At 45.8% G+C, this 18,020-nt stretch overlaps 1 protein-coding gene across 4 annotated transcripts in view; it reads right to left on the bottom strand.

The window, feature by feature from the left end:
* The window catches only part of SH3D19 (SH3 domain containing 19), a 238,035-nt gene that overhangs the window by 140,025 nt on the left and 79,990 nt on the right, over nucleotides 1-18,020 (bottom strand). The window lies entirely within an intron of this gene.

The following is an 18,020-nucleotide window of genomic DNA, read 5'->3' as shown; positions in this document are numbered from 1 at the left end:
GCCTCCCAGGGCGCCCCCCTCCCAGCGCCCTGCACCCTCAGTGACTGCCGTGTGAAGTGTGCTGAGAGGAAAATGGCGCACAGCTGCAGTGCTGTGCGCTACCTTTAGAAGACTGAGGAGTCTTCTGCCGCCGATTCTGGACCTCTTCTTACTTCAGCATCTGCAAGGGGGCCGGCGGCAAGGCTCCGGTGACCATCCAGGCTGTACCTGTGATCGTCCCTCTGGAGCTGATGTCCAGTAGCCAAGAAGCCAATCCATCCTGCACGCAGGTGAGTTCACTTCTTCTCCCCTAAGTCCCTCGTTGCAGTGATCCTGTTGCCAGCAGGACTCACTGTAAAATAAAAAACCTAAGCTAAACTTTCCTAAGCAGCTCTTTAGGAGAGCCACCTAGATTGCACCCTTCTCGGCCGGGCACAAAAATCTAACTGGCTTGGAGGAGGGTCATAGGGGGAGGAGCCAGTGCACACCACCTGATCCTAAAGCTTTACTTTTTTGTGCCCTGTCTCCTGCGGAGCCGCTATTCCCCATGGTCCTTTCAGGAACCCCAGCATCCACTAGGACGATAGAGAAACTACTGGTAGTTATTTCTCACCAAACATAAACCCTTTTTTGTGGTACCTGGGGTATCATCAGAAATGTGTAATACATTTTTCATAGCCTCAATCATATAACGGGTGGATCTATTGGAGGGTACACTCGTCTCATCATCGTCGACACTGGAGTCGGTATCCGCGTCGACGTCTGTATCTGTCATCTGAGGTAGCGGGCGTTTTATAGCCCCTGATGACATTTGAGACGCTTGGACAGGCACAAGCTGAGTTGCCGGCTGTCCTATGTCGTCAAACCTTTTATGTAAGGAGCTGACACTGTCACGTAATTCCTTCCATAAGTCCATCCACACTGGTGTCGACCCCGCAGGGGGTGACATCACATTCACAGGCATTTGCTCCGCCTCCACATCATTATCCTCATCATACATGTCGACACAGCAGTACCGACACACAGCAGACACACAGGGAATGCTCTTACAGAGGACAGGACCCCACAAAGCCCTTTGGGGAGACAGAGGGAGAGTATGCCAGCACACACCAGGGCGCCATATAACACAGGGATATCACTATACAGAGTGTTTTCCCCTATAGCTGCCTATAATATATATATATTGCGCCTAAATTGTGCCCCCCCCTCTCTTTTTTACCCTTTCTGTAGTGCAGGACTGCAGGGGAGAGCCAGGGAGCTTCCTTTCAGCGAAGCTGTGAGGGAAAAATGGCGCCAGTGTGCTGAGGGAGTTGGCTCCGCCCCTTTTTCGGCTGGCTTTCTCCCGCTATTTTATCGTTTCTGGCAGGGGTTAATATACACCTATATAGCCTCTGGGGCTATATAGTGTTAGTTTTGCCAGCCAAGGTGTTACTATTGCTGCTCAGGGCGCCCCCCCCCAGCGTCCTGCACCCATCAGTGACCGCAGTGTGTGGTGTGCATGAGGAGCAATGGCGCACAGCTGCAGTGCTGTGCGCTACCTTGGAGAAGACCGAAGTCTTCAGCCGCCGATTTTCCATACCACCTTCTTGTTTCTGGCTCTGTAAGGGGGACGGCGCCTCGGCTCCGGGAACGGACGACGAGGTCGGGTCCTGTGTTCGATCCCTTTGGAGCTAATGGTGTCCAGTAGCCTAAGAAGCCCAAGCTACCACCACTTAGGTAGGTTCGCTTCTTCTCCCCTTAGTCCCTCGTTGCAGTGAGCCTGTTGCCAGCAGGTCTCACTGAAAATAAAAAACCTAAACTATACTTTCTTCTAGGAGCTCAGGAGAGCCCCTAGTGTGCATCCAGCTCAGCCGGGCACAGAAATCTAACTGAGGCTTGGAGGAGGGTCATAGGGGGAGGAGCCAGTGCACACCAGATAGTCCTAAATCTTTCTATAGAGTGCCCAGTCTCCTGCGGAGCCCGTCTATTCCCCATGGTCCTTACGGAGTCCCCAGCATCCACTAGGACGTCAGAGAAATAAACTTTCTTTTCTAGGAGCTCAGGAGAGCCCCTAGTGTGCATCCAGCTCAGCCGGGCACAAGATTCTAACTGAGGTCTGGAGGAGGGTCATAGGGGGAGGAGCCAGTGCACACCAGTTAGACCAAAAGCTTTCTTTTAGTTGTGCCCAGTCTCCTGCGGAGCCACTATTCCCCATGGTCCTTACGGAGTCCCAGCATCCACTTAGGACGTCAGAGAAATAAACATTTTTAATTATTCTAGATAGCAATGTTACTCACTGTGATGAGATGATGTACTAAAGCATACAGCGGAGTTGCAACTTTATCTGCAGGCAATAGTGCCTGCTCTATATTTTCCTAAGCTTATCACCAGGTTATGGTATCTGTCCTCCTGTTCAGATACTGCTCCTGGTTCCTATTTCCCTCAGATAATGGCCCTGGCCCCTGCCTCTATCCTACAGCATTCTACCTGATATGCAGTCTGCAGTGCCTGTCCTCCATCAGATACCTACAATCACTACCCAGGTCCATATCTTCTTCATGGCATAACCCCAATCTCTTCAGAAGCAGCTTCTGGTCCTTGTCTGTCTTGTGGCTGGGTGGGAGGCCCATGCTGGGTCAGGGCACTGCCCAGGGGCGAGATACCTGGGCAGGCTGACGCTTATATACGATATACAAAATAGCCTACAAAAATATATGAACTATATACCTCACAACATGAGTGTTCACTATAATCTCACCTGCACATACAGTATAACTTATATCAGAATCTCATACAACATCCATATTGATGAGAAAGTCCCATGTATACAATAATGTCTTGTCACGATTACCTTGGTGTAAATCTTTTTCATAACCCCCCCACACACACACAGTCGAAATATCCCACCATACAGTGCACAATAGAAATATCAAATATAAGACTATCAGATAATGATAAAATCTGGTTCATACTTAAATTTTATAGAGGGGTCATTGAAAATAAAATTTTTCACCATCAATTGCCCAAAGGTTTTTCAGTAACACTCCTAAGCGGGAATAGTGATCAGATTTATGTACCCAAAAGTGTGTTGGTAGGTAGTAAAGTAAAAAAGGTATCTGATGCCAATCCCCAGTCTGTTTCTGCCCCCCCCCCCCCCCCCCCCCCTCCCCGTGTGTCTGGCAACAGACAGTGAACAAGGGAGTGAGAGCACAGGGGTCACATCAGACAACAAGGAAGCAGTTACCTTTCTTACGAACAGGATCCCAGCGGTCTATATACAGATGCCGGGATCCTGAGGGGGGAGGACACAAATCCAGTGTCGATATACCGACACCGGACGGAATGCCAGCATCAAAATACCGACAACCGGCATCCCGAACGTTTGGACAGCGGGACGTGCTGCCATCCTGCCGTGTGTGAGTGGGTGGGGGGGTTTAGGTTTAGGCAGCAGAAGGGGGGTAAGGGTTAAAGTGCAGCCACGGGAAGGTTAGGGACCAGGGACGGAAGGTCAGTGTTGGGCACATAGAAGGAGAAGTTAGGGTTAAGCACCCAGTGGGGAGGGTTAGGTTTATGCTAGAGATGAGCGCCTGAAATTTTTCGGGTTTTGTGTTTTGGTTTTGGGTTCGGTTCCGCGGCCGTGTTTTGGGTTCGAACGCGTTTTGGCAAAACCTCACCGAATTTTTTTTGTCGGATTCGGGTGTGTTTTGGATTCGGGTGTTTTTTTCAAAAAACACTAAAAAACAGCTTAAATCATAGAATTTGGGGGTCATTTTGATCCCAAAGTATTATTAACCTCAAAAACCATAATTTACACTCATTTTCAGTCTATTCTGAATACCTCACACCTCACAATATTATTTTTAGTCCTAAAATTTGCACCGAGGTCGCTGTGTGATTAAGATTAGCGACCCTAGTGGCCGACACAAACACCGGGCCCATCTAGGAGTGGCACTGCAGTGTCACGCAGGATGTCCCTTCCAAAAAACCCTCCCCAAACAGCACATGACGCAAAGAAAAAAAGAGGCGCAATGAGGTAGCTGTGTGAGTAAGATTAGCGACCCTAGTGGCCGACACAAACACCGGGCCCATCTAGGAGTGGCACTGCAGTGTCACGCAGGATGTCCCTTCCAAAAAACCCTCCCCAAACAGCACATGACGCAAAGAAAAAAAGAGGCGCAATGAGGTAGCTGTGTGAGTAAGATTAGCGACCCTAGTGGCCGACACAAACACCGGGCCCATCTAGGAGTGGCACTGCAGTGTCACGCAGGATGTCCCTTCCAAAAAACCCTCCCCAAACAGCACATGACGCAAAGAAAAAAAGAGGCGCAATGAGGTAGCTGACTGTGTGAGTAAGATTAGCGACCCTAGTGGCCGACACAAACACCGGGCCCATCTAGGAGTGGCACTGCAGTGTCACGCAGGATGTCCCTTCCAAAAAACCCTCCCCAATCAGCACATGATGCAAAGAAAAAGAAAAGAAAAAAGAGGTGCAAGATGGAATTGTCCTTGGGCCCTCCCACCCACCCTTATGTTGTATAAACAAAACAGGACATGCACACTTTAACCAACCCATCATTTCAGTGACAGGGTCTGCCACACGACTGTGACTGATATGACGGGTTGGTTTGGACCCCCCCCCCAAAAAAGAAGCAATTAATCTCTCCTTGCACAAACTGGCTCTACAGAGGCAAGATGTCCACCTCATCTTCACCCTCCGATATATCACCGTGTACATCCCCCTCCTCACAGATTATCAATTCGTCCCCACTGGAATCCACCATCTCAGCTCCCTGTGTACTTTGTGGAGGCAATTGCTGCTGGTCAATGTCTCCGCGGAGGAATTGATTATAATTCATTTTAATGAACATCATCTTCTCCACATTTTCTGGATGTAACCTCGTACGCCGATTGCTGACAAGGTGAGCGGCGGCACTAAACACTCTTTCGGAGTACACACTTGTGGGAGGGCAACTTAGGTAGAATAAAGCCAGTTTGTGCAAGGGCCTCCAAATTGCCTCTTTTTCCTGCCAGTATAAGTACGGACTGTGTGACGTGCCTACTTGAATGCGGTCACTCATATAATCCTCCACCATTCTATCAATGTTGAGAGAATCATATGCAGTGACAGTAGACGACATGTCCGTAATCGTTGTCAGGTCCTTCAGTCCGGACCAGATGTCAGCATCAGCAGTCGCTCCAGACTGCCCTGCATCACCGCCAGCGGGTGGGCTCGGAATTCTGAGCCTTTTCCTCGCACCCCCAGTTGCGGGAGAATGTGAAGGAGGAGATGTTGACAGGTCGCGTTCCGCTTGACTTGACAATTTTGTCACCAGCAGGTCTTTCAACCCCAGCAGACCTGTGTCTGCCGGAAAGAGATCCAAGGTAGGCTTTAAATCTAGGATCGAGCACGGTGGCCAAAATGTAGTGCTCTGATTTCAACAGATTGACCACCCGTGAATCCTTGTTAAGCGAATTAAGGGCTGCATCCACAAGTCCCACATGCCTAGCGGAATCGCTCCCTTTTAGCTCCTTCTTCAATGCCTCCAGCTTCTTCTGCAAAAGCCTGATGAGGGGAATGACCTGACTCAGGCTGGCAGTGTCTGAACTGACTTCACGTGTGGCAAGTTCAAAGGGCATCAGAACCTTGCACAACGTTGAAATCATTCTCCACTGCACTTGAGACAGGTGCATTCCACCTACTATATCGTGCTCAATTGTATAGGCTTGAATGGCCTTTTGCTGCTCCTCCAACCTCTGAAGCATATAGAGGGTTGAATTCCACCTCGTTACCACTTCTTGCTTCAGATGATGGCAGGGCAGGTTCAGTAGTTTTTGGTGGTGCTCCAGTCTTCTGTACGTGGTGCCTGTACGCCGAAAGTGTCCCGCAATTTTTCTGGCCACCGACAGCATCTCTTGCACGCCCCTGTCGTTTTTTAAAAAATTCTGCACCACCAAATTCAAGGTATGTGCAAAACATGGGACGTGCTGGAATTTGCCCATATTTAATGCACACACAATATTGCTGGCGTTGTCCGATGCCACAAATCCACAGGAGAGTCCAATTGGGGTAAGCCATTCCGCGATGATCTTCCTCAGTTGCCGTAAGAGGTTTTCAGTTGTGTGCGTATTCTGGAAAGCGGTGATACAAAGCGTAGCCTGCCTAGGAAAGAGTTGGCGTTTGCGAGATGCTGCTACTGGTGCCGCCGCTGCTGTTCTTGCGGCGGGAGTCCATACATCTACCCAGTGGGCTGTCACAGTCATATAGTCCTGACCCTGCCCTGCTCCACTTGTCCACATGTCCGTGGTTAAGTGGACATTGGGTACAACTGCATTTTTTAGGACACTGGTGAGTCTTTTTCTGACGTCCGTGTACATTCTCGGTATCGCCTGCCTAGAGAAGTGGAACCTAGATGGTATTTGGTAACAGGGGCACACTGCCTCAATAAATTGTCTAGTTCCCTGTGAACTAACGGCGGATACCGGACGCACGTCTAACACCAACATAGTTGTCAAGGACTCAGTTATCCGCTTTGCAGTAGGATGACTGCTGTGATATTTCATCTTCCTCGCAAAGGACTGTTGAACAGTCAATTGCTTACTGGAAGTAGTACAAGTGGGCTTACGACTTCCCCTCTGGGATGACCATCGACTCCCAGCGGCAACAACAGCAGCGCCAGCAGCAGTAGGCGTTACACGCAAGGATGCATCGGAGGAATCCCAGGCAGGAGAGGACTCGTCAGAATTGCAAGTGACATGGCCTGCAGGACTATTGGCATTCCTGGGGAAGGAGGAAATTGACACTGAGGGAGTTGGTGGGGTGGTTTGCGTGAGCTTGGTTACAAGAGGAAGGGATTTACTGGTCAGTGGACTGCTTCCGCTGTCACCCAAAGTTTTTGAACTTGTCACTGACTTATTATGAATGCGCTGCAGGTGACGTATAAGGGAGGATGTTCCGAGGTGGTTAACGTCCTTACCCCTACTTATTACAGCTTGACAAAGGGAACACACGGCTTGACACCTGTTGTCCGCATTTCTGGTGAAATACCTCCACACCGAAGAGCTGATTTTTTTGGTATTTTCACCTGGCATGTCAACGGCCATATTCCTCCCACGGACAACAGGTGTCTCCCCGGGTGCCTGACTTAAACAAACCACCTCACCATCAGAATCCTCCTGGTCAATTTCCTCCCCAGCGCCAGCAACACCCATATCCTCCTCATCCTGGTGTACTTCAACACTGACATCTTCAATCTGACTATCAGGAACTGGACTGCGGGTGCTCCTTCCAGCACTTGCAGGGGGCGTGCAAATGGTGGAAGGCGCATGCTCTTCACGTCCAGTGTTGGGAAGGTCAGGCATCGCAACCGACACAATTGGACTCTCCTTGTGGATTTGGGATTTCGAAGAATGCACAGTTCTTTGCTGTGCTGCTTTTGCCAGCTTGAGTCTTTTCATTTTTCTAGCGAGAGGCTGAGTGCTTCCATCCTCATGTGAAGCTGAACCACTAGCCATGAACATAGGCCAGGGCCTCAGCCGTTCCTTGCCACTCCGTGTGGTAAATGGCATATTGGCAAGTTTACGCTTCTCCTCCGACAATTTTATTTTAGGTTTTGGAGTCCTTTTTTTACTGATATTTGGTGTTTTGGATTTGACATGCTCTGTACTATGACATTGGGCATCGGCCTTGGCAGACGACGTTGCTGGCATTTCATCGTCTCGGCCATGACTAGTGGCAGCAGCTTCAGCACGAGGTGGAAGTGGATCTTGATCTTTCCCTAATTTTGGAACCTCAACATTTTTGTTCTCCATATTTTAATAGGCACAACTAAAAGGCACCTCAGGTAAACAATGGAGATGGATGGATTGGATACTAGTATACAATTATGGACGGGCTGCCGAGTGCCGACACAGAGGTAGCCACAGCCGTGAACTACCGCACTGTACTGTGTCTGCTGCTAATATATAGACTGGTTGATAAAGAGATAGTATACTCGTAACTAGTATGTATGTATAAAGAAAGAAAAAAAAACCACGGTTAGGTGGTATATACAATTATGGACGGGCTGCCGAGTGCCGACACAGAGGTAGCCACAGCCGTGAACTACCGCACTGTACTGTGTCTGCTGCTAATATATAGACTGGTTGATAAAGAGATAGTATACTCGTAACTAGTATGTATGTATAAAGAAAGAAAAAAAAACCACGGTTAGGTGGTATATACAATTATGGACGGGCTGCCGAGTGCCGACACAGAGGTAGCCACAGCCGTGAACTACCGCACTGTACTGTGTCTGCTGCTAATATATAGACTGGTTGATAAAGAGATAGTATACTCGTAACTAGTATGTATGTATAAAGAAAGAAAAAAAAACCACGGTTAGGTGGTATATACAATTATGGACGGGCTGCCGAGTGCCGACACAGAGGTAGCCACAGCCGTGAACTACCGCACTGTACTGTGTCTGCTGCTAATATATAGACTGGTTGATAAAGAGATAGTATACTCGTAACTAGTATGTATGTATAAAGAAAGAAAAAAAAACCACGGTTAGGTGGTATATACAATTATGGACGGGCTGCCGAGTGCCGACACAGAGGTAGCCACAGCCGTGAACTACCGCACTGTACTGTGTCTGCTGCTAATATATAGACTGGTTGATAAAGAGATAGTATACTCGTAACTAGTATGTATGTATAAAGAAAGAAAAAAAAACCACGGTTAGGTGGTATATACAATTATGGACGGGCTGCCGAGTGCCGACACAGAGGTAGCCACAGCCGTGAACTACCGCACTGTACTGTGTCTGCTGCTAATATATAGAATGGTTGATAAAGAGATAGTATACTCGTAACTAGTATGTATGTATAAAGAAAGAAAAAAAAACCACGGTTAGGTGGTATATACAATTATGGACGGGCTGCCGAGTGCCGACACAGAGGTAGCCACAGCCGTGAACTACCGCACTGTACTGTGTCTGCTGCTAATATAGACTGGTTGATAAAGAGATAGTATACTCGTAACTAGTATGTATGTATAAAGAAAGAAAAAAAAACCACGGTTAGGTGGTATATACAATTATGGACGGGCTGCCGAGTGCCGACACAGAGGTAGCCACAGCCGTGAACTACCGCACTGTACTGTGTCTGCTGCTAATATAGACTGGTTGATAAAGAGATAGTATACTCGTAACTAGTATGTATGTATAAAGAAAGAAAAAAAAACCACGGTTAGGTGGTATATACAATTATGGACGGGCTGCCGAGTGCCGACACAGAGGTAGCCACAGCCGTGAACTACCGCACTGTACTGTGTCTGCTGCTAATATATAGACTGGTTGATAAAGAGATAGTATACTCGTAACTAGTATGTATGTATAAAGAAAGAAAAAAAAACCACGGTTAGGTGGTATATACAATTATGGACGGGCTGCCGAGTGCCGACACAGAGGTAGCCACAGCCGTGAACTACCGCACTGTACTGTGTCTGCTGCTAATATATAGACTGGTTGATAAAGAGATAGTATACTCGTAACTAGTATGTATGTATAAAGAAAGAAAAAAAAAACACGGTTAGGTGGTATATACAATTATGGACGGGCTGCCGAGTGCCGACACAGAGGTAGCCACAGCCGTGAACTACCGCACTGTACTGTGTCTGCTGCTAATATATAGACTGGTTGATAAAGAGATAGTATACTCGTAACTAGTATGTATGTATAAAGAAAGAAAAAAAAAACACGGTTAGGTGGTATATACAATTATGGACGGGCTGCCGAGTGCCGACACAGAGGTAGCCACAGCCGTGAACTACCGCACTGTACTGTGTCTGCTGCTAATATAGACTGGTTGATAAAGAGATAGTATACTCGTAACTAGTATGTATGTATAAAGAAAGAAAAAAAAACCACGGTTAGGTGGTATATACAATTATGGACGGGCTGCCGAGTGCCGACACAGAGGTAGCCACAGCCGTGAACTACCGCACTGTACTGTGTCTGCTGCTAATATATAGACTGGTTGATAAAGAGATAGTATACTCGTAACTAGTATGTATGTATAAAGAAAGAAAAAAAACCCACGGTTAGGTGGTATATACAATTATGGACGGGCTGCCGAGTGCCGACACAGAGGTAGCCACAGCCGTGAACTACCGCACTGTACTGTGTCTGCTGCTAATATATAGAATGGTTGATAAAGAGATAGTATACTCGTAACTAGTATGTATGTATAAAGAAAGAAAAAAAAACCACGGTTAGGTGGTATATACAATTATGGACGGGCTGCCGAGTGCCGACACAGAGGTAGCCACAGCCGTGAACTACCGCACTGTACTGTGTCTGCTGCTAATATAGACTGGTTGATAAAGAGATAGTATACTCGTAACTAGTATGTATGTATAAAGAAAGAAAAAAAAACCACGGTTAGGTGGTATATACAATTATGGACGGGCTGCCGAGTGCCGACACAGAGGTAGCCACAGCCGTGAACTACCGCACTGTACTGTGTCTGCTGCTAATATAGACTGGTTGATAAAGAGATAGTATACTCGTAACTAGTATGTATGTATAAAGAAAGAAAAAAAAACCACGGTTAGGTGGTATATACAATTATGGACGGGCTGCCGAGTGCCGACACAGAGGTAGCCACAGCCGTGAACTACCGCACTGTACTGTGTCTGCTGCTAATATATAGACTGGTTGATAAAGAGATAGTATACTCGTAACTAGTATGTATGTATAAAGAAAGAAAAAAAAACCACGGTTAGGTGGTATATACAATTATGGACGGGCTGCCGAGTGCCGACACAGAGGTAGCCACAGCCGTGAACTACCGCACTGTACTGTGTCTGCTGCTAATATATAGACTGGTTGATAAAGAGATAGTATACTCGTAACTAGTATGTATGTATAAAGAAAGAAAAAAAAAACACGGTTAGGTGGTATATACAATTATGGACGGGCTGCCGAGTGCCGACACAGAGGTAGCCACAGCCGTGAACTACCGCACTGTACTGTGTCTGCTGCTAATATAGACTGGTTGATAAAGAGATAGTATACTCGTAACTAGTATGTATGTATAAAGAAAGAAAAAAAAACCACGGTTAGGTGGTATATACAATTATGGACGGGCTGCCGAGTGCCGACACAGAGGTAGCCACAGCCGTGAACTACCGCACTGTACTGTGTCTGCTGCTAATATATAGACTGGTTGATAAAGAGATAGTATACTCGTAACTAGTATGTATGTATAAAGAAAGAAAAAAAAACCCACGGTTAGGTGGTATATACAATTATGGACGGGCTGCCGAGTGCCGACACAGAGGTAGCCACAGCCGTGAACTACCGCACTGTACTGTGTCTGCTGCTAATATATAGACTGGTTGATAAAGAGATAGTATACTCGTAACTAGTATGTATGTATAAAGAAAGAAAAAAAAACCACGGTTAGGTGGTATATACAATTATGGACGGGCTGCCGAGTGCCGACACAGAGGTAGCCACAGCCGTGAACTACCGCACTGTACTGTGTCTGCTGCTAATATATAGACTGGTTGATAAAGAGATAGTATACTCGTAACTAGTATGTATGTATAAAGAAAGAAAAAAAAAACACGGTTAGGTGGTATATACAATTATGGACGGGCTGCCGAGTGCCGACACAGAGGTAGCCACAGCCGTGAACTACCGCACTGTACTGTGTCTGCTGCTAATATAGACTGGTTGATAAAGAGATAGTATACTCGTAACTAGTATGTATGTATAAAGAAAGAAAAAAAAAACCACGGTTAGGTGGTATATACAATTATGGACGGGCTGCCGAGTGCCGACACAGAGGTAGCCACAGCCGTGAACTACCGCACTGTACTGTGTCTGCTGCTAATATATAGACTGGTTGATAAAGAGATAGTATACTCGTAACTAGTATGTATGTATAAAGAAAGAAAAAAAAACCACGGTTAGGTGGTATATACAATTATGGACGGGCTGCCGAGTGCCGACACAGAGGTAGCCACAGCCGTGAACTACCGCACTGTACTGTGTCTGCTGCTAATATATAGACTGGTTGATAAAGAGATAGTATACTCGTAACTAGTATGTATGTATAAAGAAAGAAAAAAAAACCACGGTTAGGTGGTATATACAATTATGGACGGGCTGCCGAGTGCCGACACAGAGGTAGCCACAGCCGTGAACTACCGCACTGTACTGTGTCTGCTGCTAATATATAGACTGGTTGATAAAGAGATAGTATACTCGTAACTAGTATGTATGTATAAAGAAAGAAAAAAAAACCACGGTTAGGTGGTATATACAATTATGGACGGGCTGCCGAGTGCCGACACAGAGGTAGCCACAGCCGTGAACTACCGCACTGTACTGTGTCTGCTGCTAATATATAGACTGGTTGATAAAGAGATAGTATACTCGTAACTAGTATGTATGTATAAAGAAAGAAAAAAAAACCACGGTTAGGTGGTATATACAATTATGGACGGGCTGCCGAGTGCCGACACAGAGGTAGCCACAGCCGTGAACTACCGCACTGTACTGTGTCTGCTGCTAATATATAGACTGGTTGATAAAGAGATAGTATACTCGTAACTAGTATGTATGTATAAAGAAAGAAAAAAAAAACCACGGTTAGGTGGTATATACAATTATGGACGGGCTGCCGAGTGCCGACACAGAGGTAGCCACAGCCGTGAACTACCGCACTGTACTGTGTCTGCTGCTAATATATAGAATGGTTGATAAAGAGATAGTATACTCGTAACTAGTATGTATGTATAAAGAAAGAAAAAAAAACCACGGTTAGGTGGTATATACAATTATGGACGGGCTGCCGAGTGCCGACACAGAGGTAGCCACAGCCGTGAACTACCGCACTGTACTGTGTCTGCTGCTAATATAGACTGGTTGATAAAGAGATAGTATACTCGTAACTAGTATGTATGTATAAAGAAAGAAAAAAAAACCACGGTTAGGTGGTATATACAATTATGGACGGGCTGCCGAGTGCCGACACAGAGGTAGCCACAGCCGTGAACTACCGCACTGTACTGTGTCTGCTGCTAATATAGACTGGTTGATAAAGAGATAGTATACTCGTAACTAGTATGTATGTATAAAGAAAGAAAAAAAAACCACGGTTAGGTGGTATATACAATTATGGACGGGCTGCCGAGTGCCGACACAGAGGTAGCCACAGCCGTGAACTACCGCATTGTACTGTGTCTGCTGCTAATATATAGACTGGTTGATAAAGAGATAGTATACTCGTAACTAGTATGTATGTATAAAGAAAGAAAAAAAAACCACGGTTAGGTGGTATATACAATTATGGACGGGCTGCCGAGTGCCGACACAGAGGTAGCCACAGCCGTGAACTACCGCACTGTACTGTGTCTGCTGCTAATATATAGACTGGTTGATAAAGAGATAGTATACTCGTAACTAGTATGTATGTATAAAGAAAGAAAAAAAAAACACGGTTAGGTGGTATATACAATTATGGACGGGCTGCCGAGTGCCGACACAGAGGTAGCCACAGCCGTGAACTACCGCACTGTACTGTGTCTGCTGCTAATATAGACTGGTTGATAAAGAGATAGTATACTCGTAACTAGTATGTATGTATAAAGAAAGAAAAAAAACCACGGTTAGGTGGTATATACAATTATGGACGGGCTGCCGAGTGCCGACACAGAGGTAGCCACAGCCGTGAACTACCGCACTGTACTGTGTCTGCTGCTAATATATAGACTGGTTGATAAAGAGATAGTATACTCGTAACTAGTATGTATGTATAAAGAAAGAAAAAAAACCCACGGTTAGGTGGTATATACAATTATGGACGGGCTGCCGAGTGCCGACACAGAGGTAGCCACAGCCGTGAACTACCGCACTCTACTGTGTCTGCTGCTAATATATAGACTGGTTGATAAAGAGATAGTATACTCGTAACTAGTATGTATGTATAAAGAAAGAAAAAAAAACCACGGTTAGGTGGTATATACAATTATGGACGGGCTGCCGAGTGCCGACACAGAGGTAGCCACAGCCGTGAACTACCGCACTGTACTGTGTCTGCTGCTAATATATAGACTGGTTGATAAAGAGATAGTATACTCGTAACTAGTATGTATGTATAAAGAAAGAAAAAAAAAAAACACGGTTAGGTGGTATATACAATTATGGACGGGCTGCCGAGTGCCGACACAGAGGTAGCCACAGCCGTGAACTACCGCACTGTACTGTGTCTGCTGCTAATATAGACTGGTTGATAAAGAGATAGTATACTCGTAACTAGTATGTATGTATAAAGAAAGAAAAAAAAACCACGGTTAGGTGGTATATACAATTATGGACGGGCTGCCGAGTGCCGACACAGAGGTAGCCACAGCCGTGAACTACCGCACTGTACTGTGTCTGCTGCTAATATATAGACTGGTTGATAAAGAGATAGTATACTCGTAACTAGTATGTATGTATAAAGAAAGAAAAAAAAACCACGGTTAGGTGGTATATACAATTATGGACGGGCTGCCGAGTGCCGACACAGAGGTAGCCACAGCCGTGAACTACCGCACTGTACTGTGTCTGCTGCTAATATATAGACTGGTTGATAAAGAGATAGTATACTCGTAACTAGTATGTATGTATAAAGAAAGAAAAAAAAACCACGGTTAGGTGGTATATACAATTATGGACGGGCTGCCGAGTGCCGACACAGAGGTAGCCACAGCCGTGAACTACCGCACTGTACTGTGTCTGCTGCTAATATATAGACTGGTTGATAAAGAGATAGTATACTCGTAACTAGTATGTATGTATAAAGAAAGAAAAAAAAACCACGGTTAGGTGGTATATACAATTATGGACGGGCTGCCGAGTGCCGACACAGAGGTAGCCACAGCCGTGAACTACCGCACTGTACTGTGTCTGCTGCTAATATATAGACTGGTTGATAAAGAGATAGTATACTCGTAACTAGTATGTATGTATAAAGAAAGAAAAAAAAACCACGGTTAGGTGGTATATACAATTATGGACGGGCTGCCGAGTGCCGACACAGAGGTAGCCACAGCCGTGAACTACCGCACTGTACTGTGTCTGCTGCTAATATAGACTGGTTGATAAAGAGATAGTATACTACTAATATTATATATACTGGTGGTCAGGTCACTGGTCACTAGTCACACTGGCAGTGGCACTCCTGCAGCAAAAGTGTGCACTGTTTAATTTTAATATAATATTATGTACTCCTGGCTCCTGCTATAACCTATAACTGGCACTGCAGTAGTGCTCCCCAGTCTCCCCCACAATTATAAGCTGTGTGAGCTGAGCAGTCAGACAGATATATAATATATATAGATGATGCAGCACACTGGCCTGAGCCTGAGCAGTGCACACAGATATGGTATGTGACTGACTGAGTCACTGTGTGTATCGCTTTTTTCAGGCAGAGAACGGATATATTAAATAAACTGCACTGTGTGTCTGGTGGTCACTCACTATATAATATATTATGTACTCCTGGCTCCTGCTATAACCTATAACTGGCACTGCAGTAGTGCTCCCCAGTCTCCCCCACAATTATAAGCTGTGTGAGCTGAGCAGTCAGACAGATATATATAATATTATTTATATATAGATAATAGATGATGCAGCACACTGGCCTGAGCCTGAGCAGTGCACACAGATATGGTATGTGACTGAGTCACTGTGTGCTGTGTATCGCTTTTTTCAGGCAGAGAACGGATTATAAATAAAACTGGTGGTCACTGGTCACTATCAGCAAAACTCTGCACTGTACTGAGTACTCCTAATGCTCCCCAAAATTAGTAAATCAAGTGTCTCTCTAATCTATTCTAAACGGAGAGGACGCCAGCCACGTCCTCTCCCTATCAATCTCAATGCACGTGTGAAAATGGCGGCGACGCGCGGCTCCTTATATAGAATCCGAGTCTCGCGATAGAATCCGAGCCTCGCGAGAATCCGACAGCGTCATGATGACGTTCGGGCGCGCTCGGGTTAACCGAGCAAGGCGGGAAGATCCGAGTCGCTCGGACCCGTGAAAAAAAACATGAAGTTCTGGCGGGTTCGGATTCAGAGAAACCGAACCCGCTCATCTCTAGTTTATGCAGCGGGGAAGGGAGGGTTAGGGTAGGGAAAAGGTGAGGGTTAGAGGACTTAATGGTGGGCTGTCGGGATTCTGACGGACGGGATGACGCTGTTGGTATACTGAACGCTGGCATCCTGTCCATCGGCAGCTAATACTGAACCCAGACAGAATATAGACAAGATGAGGTGCCTGCTGTTGCCAGAGCGGGAACATTGGCCTTGGCTGATGGTAAAGACTAGTGCAGGTTGTCAGCTGTTCGGATCGCAATGAGAGTCTACTGTAAAATTAGTTTTCGAAAAATAGATTTGTATACCAGGCTGGGCTGTAAGGAGATTCACCTTAATGCAACTAATGACAGGGCTTAATCGCAGTAAAATCTCTCTCAGGGTTAAGTGCCAGGCGTCATGCTGTTACCGCACAACACGACTAGCCCTGAGGCACTAGTTAATGTGGATTACAGCACAAGTAATTGAATAGCTCCTGACACTTAACTCGGAAGCAACATCCGTGCAACGAGAATTGATTTCCTCCTGGTGAATATCAAGAGACCCATTACTAGAAAGCATATGGGAACATGTAGGCCAGACATGGTCCATTCAAAATATTAAATGGTACTGTACAATTCTAAGGTAAGTGAAAGGCTCATCTACAGCATATAAATCTATACAGTATATAGAAGGAGATAAAAAAATAAGAATTATGGGTCAGTCAGCATTATAAAACAAACAAAGTTCTACTGTGCAAATTCCAATATTAACCTTCGCCGTTGATGGTTAATATCAATACATGTAATTTTTTTATACGTTACCCACAAAAATGATACTTTTATGGTGTTTTATTTACCAAAGACCCCTTGTGATACTGGCACTACTCGCGTGCATGACAGGGGAGTGGCCTAGTGTATGTGAAGCTACACCCCCCGATGTATGATGTTTTAGGGGCGTGACTGTCTCATGACAAGTTTTTGTCACACTGTGGGCTTACTTAGCGCTCCAGCAGCTGGTGGGCAGCCCCCAGACTCTTCACGGTCTTCCACACACAGTGTGGCTGCTTAGTGACACCATCCGAGGGAGTGACACCAAAATAGCAGAGAAGCTCTGCTGTTTTGGTGTTGCTCCCTCAGAAGGCGTCACTCGGTGCAGCCTGCACCCCTTAGTGAGGCCACTGCACTTTATGGAGGCAACATTACTTTGGGGCACTGATCAATGCAGGCAACAGGGCTCAAGGGGAGACATGCCATTTGCAGGGAAATGGAGGATGTTCCCTACAGAAAGGTGCAAAGGTAAATTACAGAGTCCAGCAAGTTAACACAGGTACAAATATCATATTAAAAATATTAAGCATTTTATTCCAAGAATAGAACTTTCGATCCAAAGAATGATAGTTGTGCATTTTCTACAGTAACAATAAGAGAGACATAGGGGAGCAATGTAATAGGGTATGAGAATCAAGAAGGGAGAGATTTTGAAGGAGTTCTCCTGGTTTTTTAAAGTGGCAATCATTTACATAGCAAAACCAGGTTGATTTTCCCATGTAAATGATTGCCACTTTAAAAAACCAGGAGAACTCTCACAAAATCTCTCACGTCTTAATTCTCACACCCTATTACATTCCTCCCATAGGGGGATATCCTATTAGCCCCGATAAAACATCAGGTGCGAAAAACGTATGTTTTTCGCGATTTTTCACCATTTTTTTTTTTTTTTTACAGGCTATCCAGATTGATCTCCTGTAAAACAATGCCTTTTCTCCTGAAAGCACACAGGTTCAGTGAAACCTGTGTGTTTTTGGTAGAAACAGACCCGTTTTCGCACAAAAACAAGTCTGTTTCTGGGGGTCTGGTTTCGCCTGCCTGAGGCAGGCGAAACCAAATCCGCGATGACCGGTAAAACCTGCAGTGTCCTCGTCCTCCTGCTGATGACGCAGATTCTGTGTGG

This window comes from Pseudophryne corroboree, chromosome 1, assembly GCF_028390025.1.
Source record: "Pseudophryne corroboree isolate aPseCor3 chromosome 1, aPseCor3.hap2, whole genome shotgun sequence".
In the NCBI taxonomy this organism is placed as follows: domain Eukaryota; kingdom Metazoa; phylum Chordata; class Amphibia; order Anura; family Myobatrachidae; genus Pseudophryne; species Pseudophryne corroboree.
Note: the sequence above shows the minus strand (reverse complement) of the source record. Positions and strands in the feature narration are given on the sequence as shown.